Source organism: Sphaeramia orbicularis, chromosome 8, assembly GCF_902148855.1.
Source record: "Sphaeramia orbicularis chromosome 8, fSphaOr1.1, whole genome shotgun sequence".
NCBI classification, from domain to species: Eukaryota; Metazoa; Chordata; class Actinopteri; order Kurtiformes; family Apogonidae; genus Sphaeramia; species Sphaeramia orbicularis.
Window position 1 is genome coordinate 29,654,581 of NC_043964.1, and position 13,440 is coordinate 29,668,020.

Genomic DNA, 13,440 nt, shown 5'->3' on the forward strand with positions numbered 1-13,440 from the left:
TTTAAAACTCATCATCAGAAAGTGATATACTGTGTGAAAACTATGAAATAAAAACATTTTTATTGCTGCTAATCTTATTTTTTCTCATATATTAACATACTCTAATACTAGTTATTACTCATTTCATGGAGATAATATGCAAAAAAAAAAAGTCTATATTAACCCCTTCATGCATGAATTATGAGAACTATAGTCAGTATTTTTGTCTTGAGTATTTTTATTCCTCTTTAGACATGAAAAAACAATACAATTTAATTTTTTTTTTTTTTTTATGACCCTATTTTTCATGGAGTTACAAAAATGTCCACTCAGCTGGACACCATGCATTTCATTTTTGAAGCAAAGAAACATGTATTTAAAACTCATCATCAGAAAGTGATATACTGTGTGAAAACTATGAAATAAAATCATTTTTAATGCCGCTAATTGCTAAATTGCTAATGTTTTCTCACGTTTTATCATACTCTAATATTAGTTATTACTCATTTCATGGAGATAATATCCTCCTGAGACCCAGGAAATAGATAGTTTTAGCTGTTTTACATTAACCCTTTCATGCATGAATTATTAATCAAGATTTCTTTGGAGTGTTTCTATTCCTCTTTAGGCATGAAAGAAAAAACATGATTGAATTTTTTTTTTTTTTTTAATGAACCTATTTTTCATGGAGTTGCAAAAATGTCCACTCAGCTGGACACTGTGCATTTAATTTATGAAGCAAAAAACATGTATTTACTGATATACTGTGTGAAAACTATGAAATAAAAACATTTTTAATGCTGCTAATCTTATTTCTTCTCATATATTAACATACTCTAATACTAGTTATTACTCATTTCATGGAGATAATATGCAAAAAAAAAAAAAAAAAAAAAAAAAAAAAAAAAGCTTAAAAAATAAACTATGAATTTACAGTCTAACAACAATTAGCAATTGATTTACACTCAAACATGTTAGTGCAGATCAGGTTTATCAAGAACAGCAAAGTGACAGTAATTGTATGAATTGCAGTGTATGGGATGATGCATAAGCTCCACTATGTTGGCTGATATGGAACTATTAACAACAAAATCCATGAATAAACAATAGAACAGCTGTAGAATAGATGTCCACTGGAGTGACCACTGTGCATGAAAGGGTTAAACTGCAGTAGAGTTAAATGTGGCAGAAAATCTCCCCAAGATAGAAAAAAGAAAGAAAGACAGGTTCAATTGCATGTGTTTAATTCAGGCCGGTTTTATGTAATGTGTTCTGAAATGCAGTGTCATGTTCAACCTGATGGAAAAGCACAGGGATGAGACAATATCTGACTCACTTTCTTGTCATATTATATCAGGGGAGTCAAACTCATTTGAGTTCAGGGGCCACATACAGCCTAATATGAAATAAAGTGGGCCAGACCAGTAAAATAATATAAATAATAGGATAAGAACTTATAAATAATGTCAACTCCAAAGTTTTTCTTCTATGTTTTTGAGTGAAAAAAAAGTCAAATTCCATAATAAAAATGTTTACATCTATGAACCATACTTGAACATAACATGAAGAAATATGAACTTGAAAATTCTTAAGAAAAATCAGTGCAACTTGAACAATATTCTGCCCTAGTTTATCATTTATACATATGCATCACAACTTACAGATCACAGCGGATCTACAAATACACAAAACATTTAATAAGAAGCAGAATATTGGTACAATTCCACATACTTCTCTTTCAGGTTATTCACATTTTTTGTAAAAGGCTAGTCTGTAAATGTAAATATTTTTTGTGAAATTTTACTTTCTTTTACACTACAACAAAGAGAAAAAAATTGTAGTTTTCATTGTTTATAAGTTATCATGATGGTATTTTACTGGTCTGACCCACTTGAGATTGAATTGACCTAAAATGATTTTAACATCCTTGATTGTTAATATCTTCAGTGTAATTTTTACGCTTCACAAATTCATCCAAGGGGCCAAATTGGACCCTTTGGCGGGCTGGTTTTGGCCCCCAGGTCGCATGTTTGACACCTGTGTATTATATGATATTCTGGAGGATCCATGCTCTTTGAAAAGAATAAAATCACTCTGGGATTACTTTACTCACAGCTCATGCCAACACTTGTATTTTTTCAAGGCCATGTAGCTGCAGGGGCATTATTGTCTCTTACTGCAGCAGTGTGATCAGAATCACAAATTTCTCTGATGTGAACACTTAATCAAATAAATTGGGGTGCAATCTTCTTTGATCAATAGCAGAAGCCCAACTGCAAACAAACACACATCAACACAGACAATAGCCAACAACCAATAAACAGATCGGCACTCACCACAAATCAGCAAAAGCAGGCAGTTGAAAATCAAAGAGAGCAGACGGATTAGATAGAAGCTGTTGTCAAAACTGAGAGCAGGGATGGTGGTAAGTTTCTGACAAAGTGAACAGCAAAGTCTGAAAACTAGATGTCACATTTAAGTCACCCCAGAGGAGATATGAGCTTGATTTTTTTTTTTCTTGCAATAAAATTTTTATTTTCATTTTCATTTCCATTTAACAAATGAAGTCCAACAGAGGTATTTCAGGGGATACAGTATTACTGGAATGGATTCTCAGAACAAGAATACCAACAGTGGGCTCAAGACAAATGAAAGTGTCATGGGATAGAATGGAATAGAATAGAATAGAATAGAATAGAATAGAATAGAATAGAATAGAATCTTTATTTTGTCACAGACATAAACATGCACCACAAACCAAAACTTGTCTTCTGCCTTTAACCCATCACTAGATCATGCATCACACACACCACATGCTTGGAGCAGTGGGCTCCCCATGTGAGGTGCCCAGGGAGCAGATGAGGGGGAGTGTTGAGTGCCTTGCTCAAGGGCACATCAGCTAACAATTCACTGCCAGTCCAGGAAATCAAACTGGTGACCCTTTGGTCACAAACTGACTCTCCAGTCAACTAAGCCACAGCTGCCCCCCCATAGAACACAGTGATAGTATGATGATAAGAAAAGAAAAGAAAAGTTAATTACACACTCAAAAAATAAAAATGCATACATAATCTATAAAAATACACACATGTATACACAGAACATACAGACACAGAGACACACAAACAAATATAGACAAGAAAGAGGGGACCTGACATCTAGAGGCACTAAGGTGAGAGAGCCAGGAGCAAAATTAACTTATAGCATGTTTTTTGGAGTCAGCAGTGCTACACCAGGTATTTAGAGTGCTTCCATTCGCACCATTAGTTTGAGCCGATGAAAGCTCCATGTATATGACATCCAAAAAGGAGACAATCCAAGATTGGATAATTAAAGAATGAGGGGAAAGTTTTTCATATTTAATGCCAAATCTTGGTGGTGATGATCAAACACACAATGAAGTCCTGGTGAAACTGGGTCATCAAGACTATGCTGCCAGAGTTGCTCCTCACTGGCCTTATTTCAATGGGATTGTTTGTGAGAGCAATGTAATTTACAGACAGAGCCGTGGGGCTAGTCTCAGCTGCAGCCGTGTTAAATGTCTCCATTTCCCAAGTCTAATAACTGAAGCATTATAAGATCCTGCTCAGACCAGCTGGTCCCTGGTGCTGGACAGGGGCAGGAGCTGGACTGCCCGGCCCACAGAGACTCACCCTAAGTGTGGAAGAGGAGGAAGAGCCTGCCCTGGCCTGTACAGGCTTCCAGCACTGCACTGGGATGTGTAAATGATTGTTATTGTGGTAATTTCCCCAGTGACACAAACTCAGTACTTTGTGTGTTCATGTGTTATTAGGCATGAATGTCGTTATTGTAATTCTTTATTTTGTGGTCATATCACTACCTAGTACGATGATAAAAGTTAATAAGAGTTGTTAGAGAAATAGCACAGAGACACAGCTCTATGTTCAGTTTGACATCTGTATCAAAAGGCAGCACAATAACATTACTATCTTTAAATTCCAAGGTTCAAGGTTACTTTATTTATACCTGTGGGTAGATTTGTTTTGCAGAAAAAAACCCCAAAACTTTCATATTCATATGTTCTTCTTGAAGGCTTATCGAGGTGTATAATACTCTACTCTACAAAAATAAAACAATAAGGCTCCCAGTTGAAAATATTTATCATGACCAGGGACAATACACACACAAAATCACAGTACAGTGCAGTGCAGACGTTGGTTTTAGGTCATAGATCTGTTAAAATCAATCTTTCAAACAGAGCTAAGCTACTGTGTGGAGTTCCTCAGGATTCTATCCTTTGACCTCTCCTGTTTTTGATTTAAATGAATGACTTTCAACTTCCAAAAATCTAATTTGATGATATTTTGTGACAAGAATAAGAAGTATACCAGCGAATGTATAAAATATTAATAGATAGCTTGAAAATAACTCACTCTCCCCATGTTAAACTTTAGGAGTCACAGTAGAAATGCAAAATCTGAAATTTATTGCCACAGTTTTTGGTTGTTGTTGTTGTTGTTGTTGTTTTTAACCAGTTGTTGTTATCAATGAAACATTAACGATGTGCAAAAATAACACAGAAATACAAAATCTAAACAAATGTAAAATATGAGACATTAATGCTGCATGTTCTCCATAAATACATAGAATAATCTCCTGTAAAAACTATACAGTGTCCAAAAATATATTTTAAAAATTACAGTGCAACAGTAACAATCATACTCTGTCTGTCCACTTCTCAGATTTATTTTCCTTTTTCAAAAACTTAACTGTAACATATTCTGTTAAATGCAACAGTTGAGGCTTGTAGCCTTGTCCTTGCTGTTTTATTCTCATATTTCGGTCTGAAAAATTATGTTCACAATAGTCACTAATAATTTGAATACATCATAATTCAGTCCAATAATTAAATGAACGTTTGCACAAATGAAATCCTTGGAAAAATAAATCTTACTTTCCAATATGTTGACTAGGCTCACGTGTATCTGAACATGCATGTGCACAGTGTAATGCATAGGTCTGCATATTTTCCTCAATCATCCATCCATCTCTTTCTCCTTCAGTTATGTTTTATTCAACATCCCCGTCTTGTATTGTCTCACCCCACACCCACACCCACACTCTCTCTCTCTCTCTCTCTCTCTCTCTTTCTTGCTCCTGTTTCTTCCTCTTCCTCTCAGTACACCCCCACTTCTTGACCCAAATTGGTAAAGAGGAAAAGAGAAGAGGAGGTGCTCATGTTTGACCTCCCTGACCCGTTCCTCTCCAAATCCAGGGTTCAATTTTACAAGCGTGCTAACAAACAGCTCGGGCATTACAGTAGACATCCATAATTAATGCTACCTGAAACTTGACAACTTTCTGATGGATATAACAGGCTGCAGACGCAATCCCCAGGACTCCCTACATGTTGGAGTCGTGATTATTCTCCCTGCTTCTCTCTCCTCGCTCAGCTGTGTTCTGCTTAGCAACTAAATGTCATCAGGCACACATAAATTGACAATTATTTCTGTGTCCGTTTGAAGTGGGAACACGTGTGTGCTTTTGCACGTTTTGGCATGTCCGTGTGTCATTGTTCTATTTGGTGAGAATGCGACGGTGTTAGGTCCCCAGACAATCTGTGTAATGATGATGTAATGGGTTAATAACACACAGAAAGGCTTAGCTGCGCTCACAAACACACACACACACACATGCACTAATGACCTGAACAGACCTACTGACCTCAAAGCACTGATTTATCACTGTGGTATGTAATAAGGTCAAATAGACGTATGATCGCACATACATAACTAATAACACATAACAACCCTCACTTGCCCTGGTTTGGTTTGGAGTGAAACACCATCATCAAAACATACCAAGACACATAAACGGTGTCTTTTGTCCTGTATTGAATCCAAGTGCAAACAGCAGCCCACGCACAACACAATCACGCCTTTATCAAACCGCCAGAAGATTGTGTGTAACTGAGTTTCTCTGACAAGGACCAATGATGATGTTGTATTAAGTACTGGAGAGCAGGCAGGCACTGGCCCTGTGGGGGTCTCTCTGCGCTATACACTAGCTACTCTTGAAGAATCACCTTCTCCTGTCCTATATGTCTCCATGATCAATTCACGTCAGCTGGCCATATTTTATTTAACACTTAATCGTGGTGCGCCCCTCCCTGCATCTCCCACAGCTCATTTGTTCACGTGTAGGAGAAAAGAATTAAAGAAGGCGTGATTGCTCCCTTCAGCACTCAGCTACCTTCACTCCTTCTCACTTTTTGCATCTTGTTTCTGAATCTGAATCAAGTGGCATTCTGCAGACACAGGTCACCCATTATTACCCCGCCCCCCGTAGAGGAGGCAAGGGGTATTGGTTCGGTTTGTTTGTTTGTTTGTTAACACTCTAGCAGCAAAACTATTGGTTGAATTCATACCAGATTTGGTTTACATATTGCCAGTGACCCAGAATAGATCTGATTACATTTTTGGAAAAATAGGTCAAAGTTCAAATTTCTTATGAATTTTTCAAATCTTTTTTTTTTTTGCCATTTACTTATAATGGGCGAGATTTCACGTGTCTATAAAAACATCAATTTTGTTTCAATTTACTTTAAACTTGACAAATATATAGAGGCAATTGATATGCTGATATCGGCACATGCATAGACATGATGACATCAGCTGGATCGATGCCAAAATAAGCTACAATACCTGTGAGGGGAGGGGATTGTTGTGTGTTGTTGTGCCTGGCACCACCTGTTAACCATGTTACATTTTGGGAAAAGTAGGTCAAAGTTCAAATTTCTTATGAATTTTTCAAATCTTTTTTTTTTTTGCCATTTACTTATAATGAGGCAAAATTTCAAATGTCTATAGCAGCAAAACTATTGGTTGAATTCATACTAAATTGGGTTTATAGATAGACAGTGACCAAGAATAGACGTGGTTAGATTTTGGGAAAAGTAATCAAATTTTTTTATGATTTTTAAAATTTTTTTCTCCCATTTACTTATAATAGTTGAAATTTCAAATGTCTATAAAAACATCAATTTTGTTTCAATTTACTTCAAACTTGGCCCATATATAGAGGCAATTGATATGCTGATATCGGCACATGCATAGACATGATGACATCAGCTGGATCGATGCCAAAATAAGCTACAATACGTGTGAGGGGTGGGGTTTGTTGTGTGTTGCTGTGCCTGCCACCACTTGTTAATCATGGTACATTTTGGGAAAAGTAGGTCAAAGTTCAAATTTCCGATGAATTTTTCAAATCTTTTTTTTTTTTGCCATTTACTTATAATGAGGCAAAATTTCAAATGTCTGTAGCAGCAAAACTATTGGTTGAATTCATACTAAATTGGGTTTATAGATAGACAGTGACCAAGAATAGACGTGGTTAGATTTTGGGAAAAGTAGTCAAATTTTTTATGATGTTTTTTTTTTTTCTCCCATTTACTTATAATGGCTGAAATTTCAAAAGTCTATAAAATATCAATTTTGTTCAAACTTGACAAATATATAGAGGCAATTGATATGCTGTCCTCACCACACATATAGACATGATGACATCAGCTGGGTCCACACCAAAATAAGCAACAATATGTGCAAGGGACGGGGTTTGTTGTGCCTGGCACCACATGTTTGAGTTTCTGTAATTAATTCCCTCTTTCACAGTGTCCTCCTCTGACAGGTCAGACAGGCTCAAGATGCCATTATTGCAGCTTCAAGCAGCTTTTTAGATGGCGTTGATCCTTTTTGGTGACACTCGTTCACCCTTTTCTCCACATGTGCAACAGCTCATGAGTTCTTTCCTTCCCTACAATTTCTTTCTCCCTTTGTGTGTCTTTGTGTAGAAATGCTTTAATCTCTTCTGCCCTCAGGTCCTTGTCACAGCCACATGCTGTAGCCTCCCTTTAGAAATATACTGGGTGGGGAAGCAAAATTTACAATGAACATTTAGTTGTTTTTTCTCAGCAGGCACTACGTCAATTCTTTTGAAACCAAACATATATTGATGTCATAATCATACCTAACACTATTATCCATACCTTTTCAGAAACTTTTGCCCATATGAGTAATCAGGAAAGCAAACGTCAAAGAGTGTGTGATTTGCTGAATGCACTCGTCACACCAAAGGAGATTTCAAAAATAGTTGGAGTGTCCATAAAGACTGTTTATAATGTAAAGAAGAGAATGACTATGAGCAAAACTATTACGAGAAAGTCTGGAAGATACTATTAAAGAAGAATGGGAGAAGTTGTCACCCGAATATTTGAGGAACACTTGCGCAAGTTTCAGGAAGCGTGTGAAGGCAGTTATTGAGAAAGAAGGAGGACACATAGAATAAAAACATTTTCTATTATGTCAATTTTCTTGTGGCAAATAAATTCTCATGATTTTCAATAAACTAATTGGTCATACACTGTCTTTCAATCCCTGCCTAAAAATATTGTAAATTTTGCTTCCCCACCCTGTAGGTTCTGCATCCTCAGACCTGTGGAGAGTTGGCATATGCCTGGAGTATGTTCAAGAGGCAAATAGTAGAGATGCAGGTGAAAACTGCTCACATGTCAGCTTTTCAGACTTGAAACCAAAGGGTAACTTAATAATGAATCTTAAAAAAGAATAAATAAAAAGTGTAATAATAATAATAAGGTGCTTTTCCTTTCTTTGTTAATAATTATTGGATGCTCATTTTCGAATAGATGAATAAAACACTTTAGATATATAAAACAATATAGTTATCTTTTCTCGTTTTTACATAATTGGAAAGAGGATATTTACTGTGGCGCAAAAAATTTATGACCACCCTTGTTTTCTTCAATTTCTTGTTCATTGTAATGCCTGGTACAACTAAAGGTACATTTGTTTGGACAAATATAATGATAAAAACAAAAATAGCTCATAATAGTTTAATTTCAGAGCAGATATATATCCATTTTCCATGGTTTTCTGGATAATAACCAAAATCACTTAAGTTGTTACATCAATAGCTATGGCATTGCACTGACAAAAACAATGCTTTTAGGCATTCCATGTGTTCTTTTCTGTCTGTTTTAGTCACATGATACACACAGGCGTTAATAATTGATTGCGTAACCATAGTTTTTGATGACTTTTGATGGGCTAATGATTTTTTTCTAGGACTGTATGTCTCGATTATTTATCATAACAAAAGTGATTTAAGAAGAGGAAATGCATAATCTATAGTGAATGTTTGTTTGTATATGTCAGGGGTAGGCTCTGGAAGTCCTGCAACCCTTATGAGGATTAAATCTTTCATAAAATGGATGGATGAAATACATGATCTAAATTTCCCATGTTTGTTTATTTCCCAAATCTTTTCGGCTACATTCCCTTCATCAAGACAGTGAATATAAAGTAAAGTACCATCTTGGTGAAAAATAATGTGAACTGTTTATTAATTAGATTTTTCTTTGTTATCCTCACAAACCTGCAACTTAATTAGATCATCAATGTTTTTTGGTTTTTTTTTTTTTGTAGATTTAACACATATCAGATGACTTATAAAAGTGACAGTTTAATCTAAATAAAAAACAAGTGTCAGTAGCAGCCCTGCTGTCACCTTCAAAGAAAGTGATAAACCAGAAACTGTAGCGTGACTTAAGAAGAAATAATTGTGTATTTCAGTGTCAGCCTTGTCCTCATTATCACATTTTAGCTGGAGAATCAGACAGTTCACGCTGCATGGCAAATTAGATTGAACAGCCAGCCCTCACCTCCACTCACATACACACATGTGTCTAATTGCATGTATTTACATATTAGGTGTGATATAAAGGTGGATGTGGGTCTGCATGTTGGGAAACACATGTCTGTGCATGTGGCTAAAGAACCAACCTGTGCTTCAGTTGCCAAGTCACTGAATACCATGCATTTGCAGACACCAAACAAGACAAACACAGACAGATGCAAACAACACGTCAAGGGCAAACACAACCCATCCTCTCCACAGTCAACCTGTGAGAGGCACCGCAGCCGAAAGCTTATAGTGATTATTTATTCACAAGCAAATCATCAATATTCATTTATCTGAGTCACAGTTACACTTTATCTGTCAAGAATAAACCACATTGTCCCAATTATTTCATGAGAAGAGGTATATAATATTTCATTCTGGCTTTATGGACAGTGTAGATGTCATATGAAAGGCAGTCTCATGTTAAGTGTTCGGAATTTTTGATGATTTTATCAGATTGCAGAATAGTGACCAAATGTCTATTTTACTAAATAGATTGTGACATGTTGGAGAAGCAGCTGGGGAAGTTTCCCAGAATGCACTGAGACAAACTAGTTTGGACATTTGCATTTGTTTACAGTGTTCTGGGTTTATAAGTGTTGTTCTTGTTGGAGAGCAGATATGGTGTGTTTTACCCTTTTTGTTGTTGTTTTTTTGTTGTTGTATGATTTTTTTCTATTAAGATCATTTTCTTGCACTATAAGCTAAGTTGTTCCTTTGTTTCATGAAACTCTGTAGTGGTTTAATCATGAATTAATAGGTTGAAATCCTAGTTTCTAATCATTTCCCAGTTTGCTATAACATGTTTGTTGAACATAACCAGGATGTACCCCGCCTTCACCCATTGATAGCTGGGATAAACTCCAGCATCCCCATGGTCCTCCAAAGGATTAATTTCCGTGTATTTCAGACAGGCAAAAAAAACAAACAAACAAACAAACAAAATTATACATAACATAAACAGTAACAACAGCTATGCCTGAATGGGAGTGGGAAGAAGCCTCAAATGAACTTTTAGTTGATTCCATATTACCTCCACATCACTTATTTCATGGTCACAAGCTAATATTCTGCTGTTATTCTAAATATGACAACATTCAGCATTTGATTTGGTTATGCAAAATGGATCTTCCAAATTTGGTCTTTTTCCACATGGATCATTTTATGACATTGAATACGATGACATTATTTCGATTTCACAGGCATCCTTGCTTGTATATGCACCATTTAGATCATGTGTATCAGGTACTGCTGTTTATGATGGAGTTCCAACTAGCCAACAGTTTTTGAAGGTGTTTGTACAAGACAGGAGAAACACAGTTAAACACTATAGAAGACTTGGATATCAGCAGGTTTTTAATATTTAGATTTTTCAGCGTTTAAGTGATCACACAGCCCAACAAGTGCACTACATCCTGTACTTCAAAATAGAGCTTGAAGCTTTTTATATTAACCCATAAAGACCCAGTGCTACTTTTGTGGCCATTCCCACATGAATTTTTCTCTCTATTTATATGTAAAAACATAGAAAACTGAAGAAAAAGTGATTTTTTTCTGTAAAATCATATCACTAACTGAACATAAACCAAGTGTCTCCATCCACTGTCATTGATCCAACTCCATGGGTTTTATTGGTGAATCAATGTTGTGAAAGATGACAGAGTTTCCACGGCAACTACGGACCCTCTGAACATCCAAGTGGGTCATATCTGATGACCATGAAAACATGACAAACTGCATTTTACACCAGTTATTTACATGTATTGATAAGATTAGTGGGTCAACAGGTATTTAACATTATAGATGAGTAAATGCTTTAGGTCTTTGGGTCTTTATGGGTTAAAAAAAGAAAAAAGAAAACCAAACGACTAAGGTACTCCAGACATTTTTAGATAATTGATACAAACATTTTGTGTGCTGATTGGGTGGAATATGTAAAAAGCTCCAGTTATTTCCCCTTCAGTTTGGGCTCTCAGTTGCATGTCACTAAGAAAAAACTGAGGTATAGATGTTAAAAGCCTTTAACCCTTAAAGACCCTGAACAACTACCAGCAACCAAAAGCATCTACTGATTTCAAATGTGTAATAACTGTTGATACATCAATCCTATTGATGCATGTAAATAACTGAGGTAAAATGCAGTTTCTCAGTTTTTCATGATCGTCACATATGAGCCATTTGGACGTTCAGAGGCTTCGTAGTGAATGAAGAAACACTGTCATCTCCTACAACATTGATTCACTAGTAAAACCCATGGAGTTTGTGTAGTATGACAAATGACAGTGGATGGAAACCCTTGTTTTTATGTTCAGCGAATGATATACTTTGCTGAAGAAGTCACTGTTCTGATATAACCTTTAAATTTACTCAGAGTTTTTTTCAACATCTATATGATTAGTGAACTAAATATAGAAAAATACCTGATTTTCACTGACAATGCTAAATACAGAGGATAATATAATAAATGGTGATTAATCACTTATGAGGTCTTATTAGGTTTTTAAAGGTTAATATTTCTTGGCTATGCAGTCATTGTTGCAACACAGCAGTTATCAAAAAATGCTTTTAATGATATGTTACGGCTGGGGTGTCAAACTCATTTTCTTCTGGGGGCCACATTCAGTCCAATCTAATCTGAAGTGGGCCGGACCAGTAAAATAATAACATGATAGTCAATAAATAATGACAACTCCAAATTGTTTTAGTGTAAAAAATAACATTCAGTTATGCCAATATTTACATTTACAAACTATCCAAACAAAAAGGATATGAATAACCTGGGAAAAAAAAAACAAAAAACGGAATTTGTTAAGAAGTATAAGTACAATTTTATCAGTATTATGCCTTGACTTATCATTTATACATATGCACAAAAAATTTAGTAACGGGCAGAAAATTGTTAAAATTGCACTTCATTTTCTTCATTTCTTCATATTTGTTCAAGTTATTTATATGTTATTGTTAAAGGATAGTTTGTTAATGCAAACATTTTCATAATTTAATGTTTTTTTTGCGCTAAATCAAAGAGAAAAAAAATGGTGTCGGAATTTTTTATAGGTTATTGTGATATTATTTTTGAGTTAGATGCCCTAACTTGCACTTTGCAAATTCCCCCCACGGGCCGGATTGGAACCTTTGGCAGGCCGGTTTTGGCCCCTGGGCCACATGTTTGACACCTGTGTGTTATGGCATTGTTACCTAGAATACATATGGCTGTATGGAATATTAGTGGATTATTCATTTTTGTTACTGACGCAATCAGTTCAGTGATATTGACTTTTTCCAAACAAGCACAAAACTGCAATATTCTGTGCATTTAAAGCAATACCTGCAGGTGTTTGGTTCCTGTGTTTTTAAGATTGAAGAGTCATTGGAAGTTTTCTTTGACAACCCCATTTATCTTTTGGTATCTGTCCCACCTATCTGTCACATCAGTTCCATTGTCTCTATGTCCACTGCCCTCAGGAGAGACCATGTTTCCCCGAACTCATCCACCCATCCTCCACCTTCCCTCCTGCTCCTGCCTTCCATCTCCGTCCTCCTTCCCCACTTCTGCTCACTAACGTGTCCTTGTTCTCAATCTACCTTCTCCTCTCCTCCCTTCTTACCCTCCCCTCTCTCTTCGTCTTCCCTCCTCCTCCTCCTCCTCCTCCTCCTCCTCCTCCTCCTCCTCCTCCTCCTCCTCCTCCTCCTCCTCTTCCTCCTTCTCCTCCTGCAGCGCTCTCGACTCGCTCTCATTCC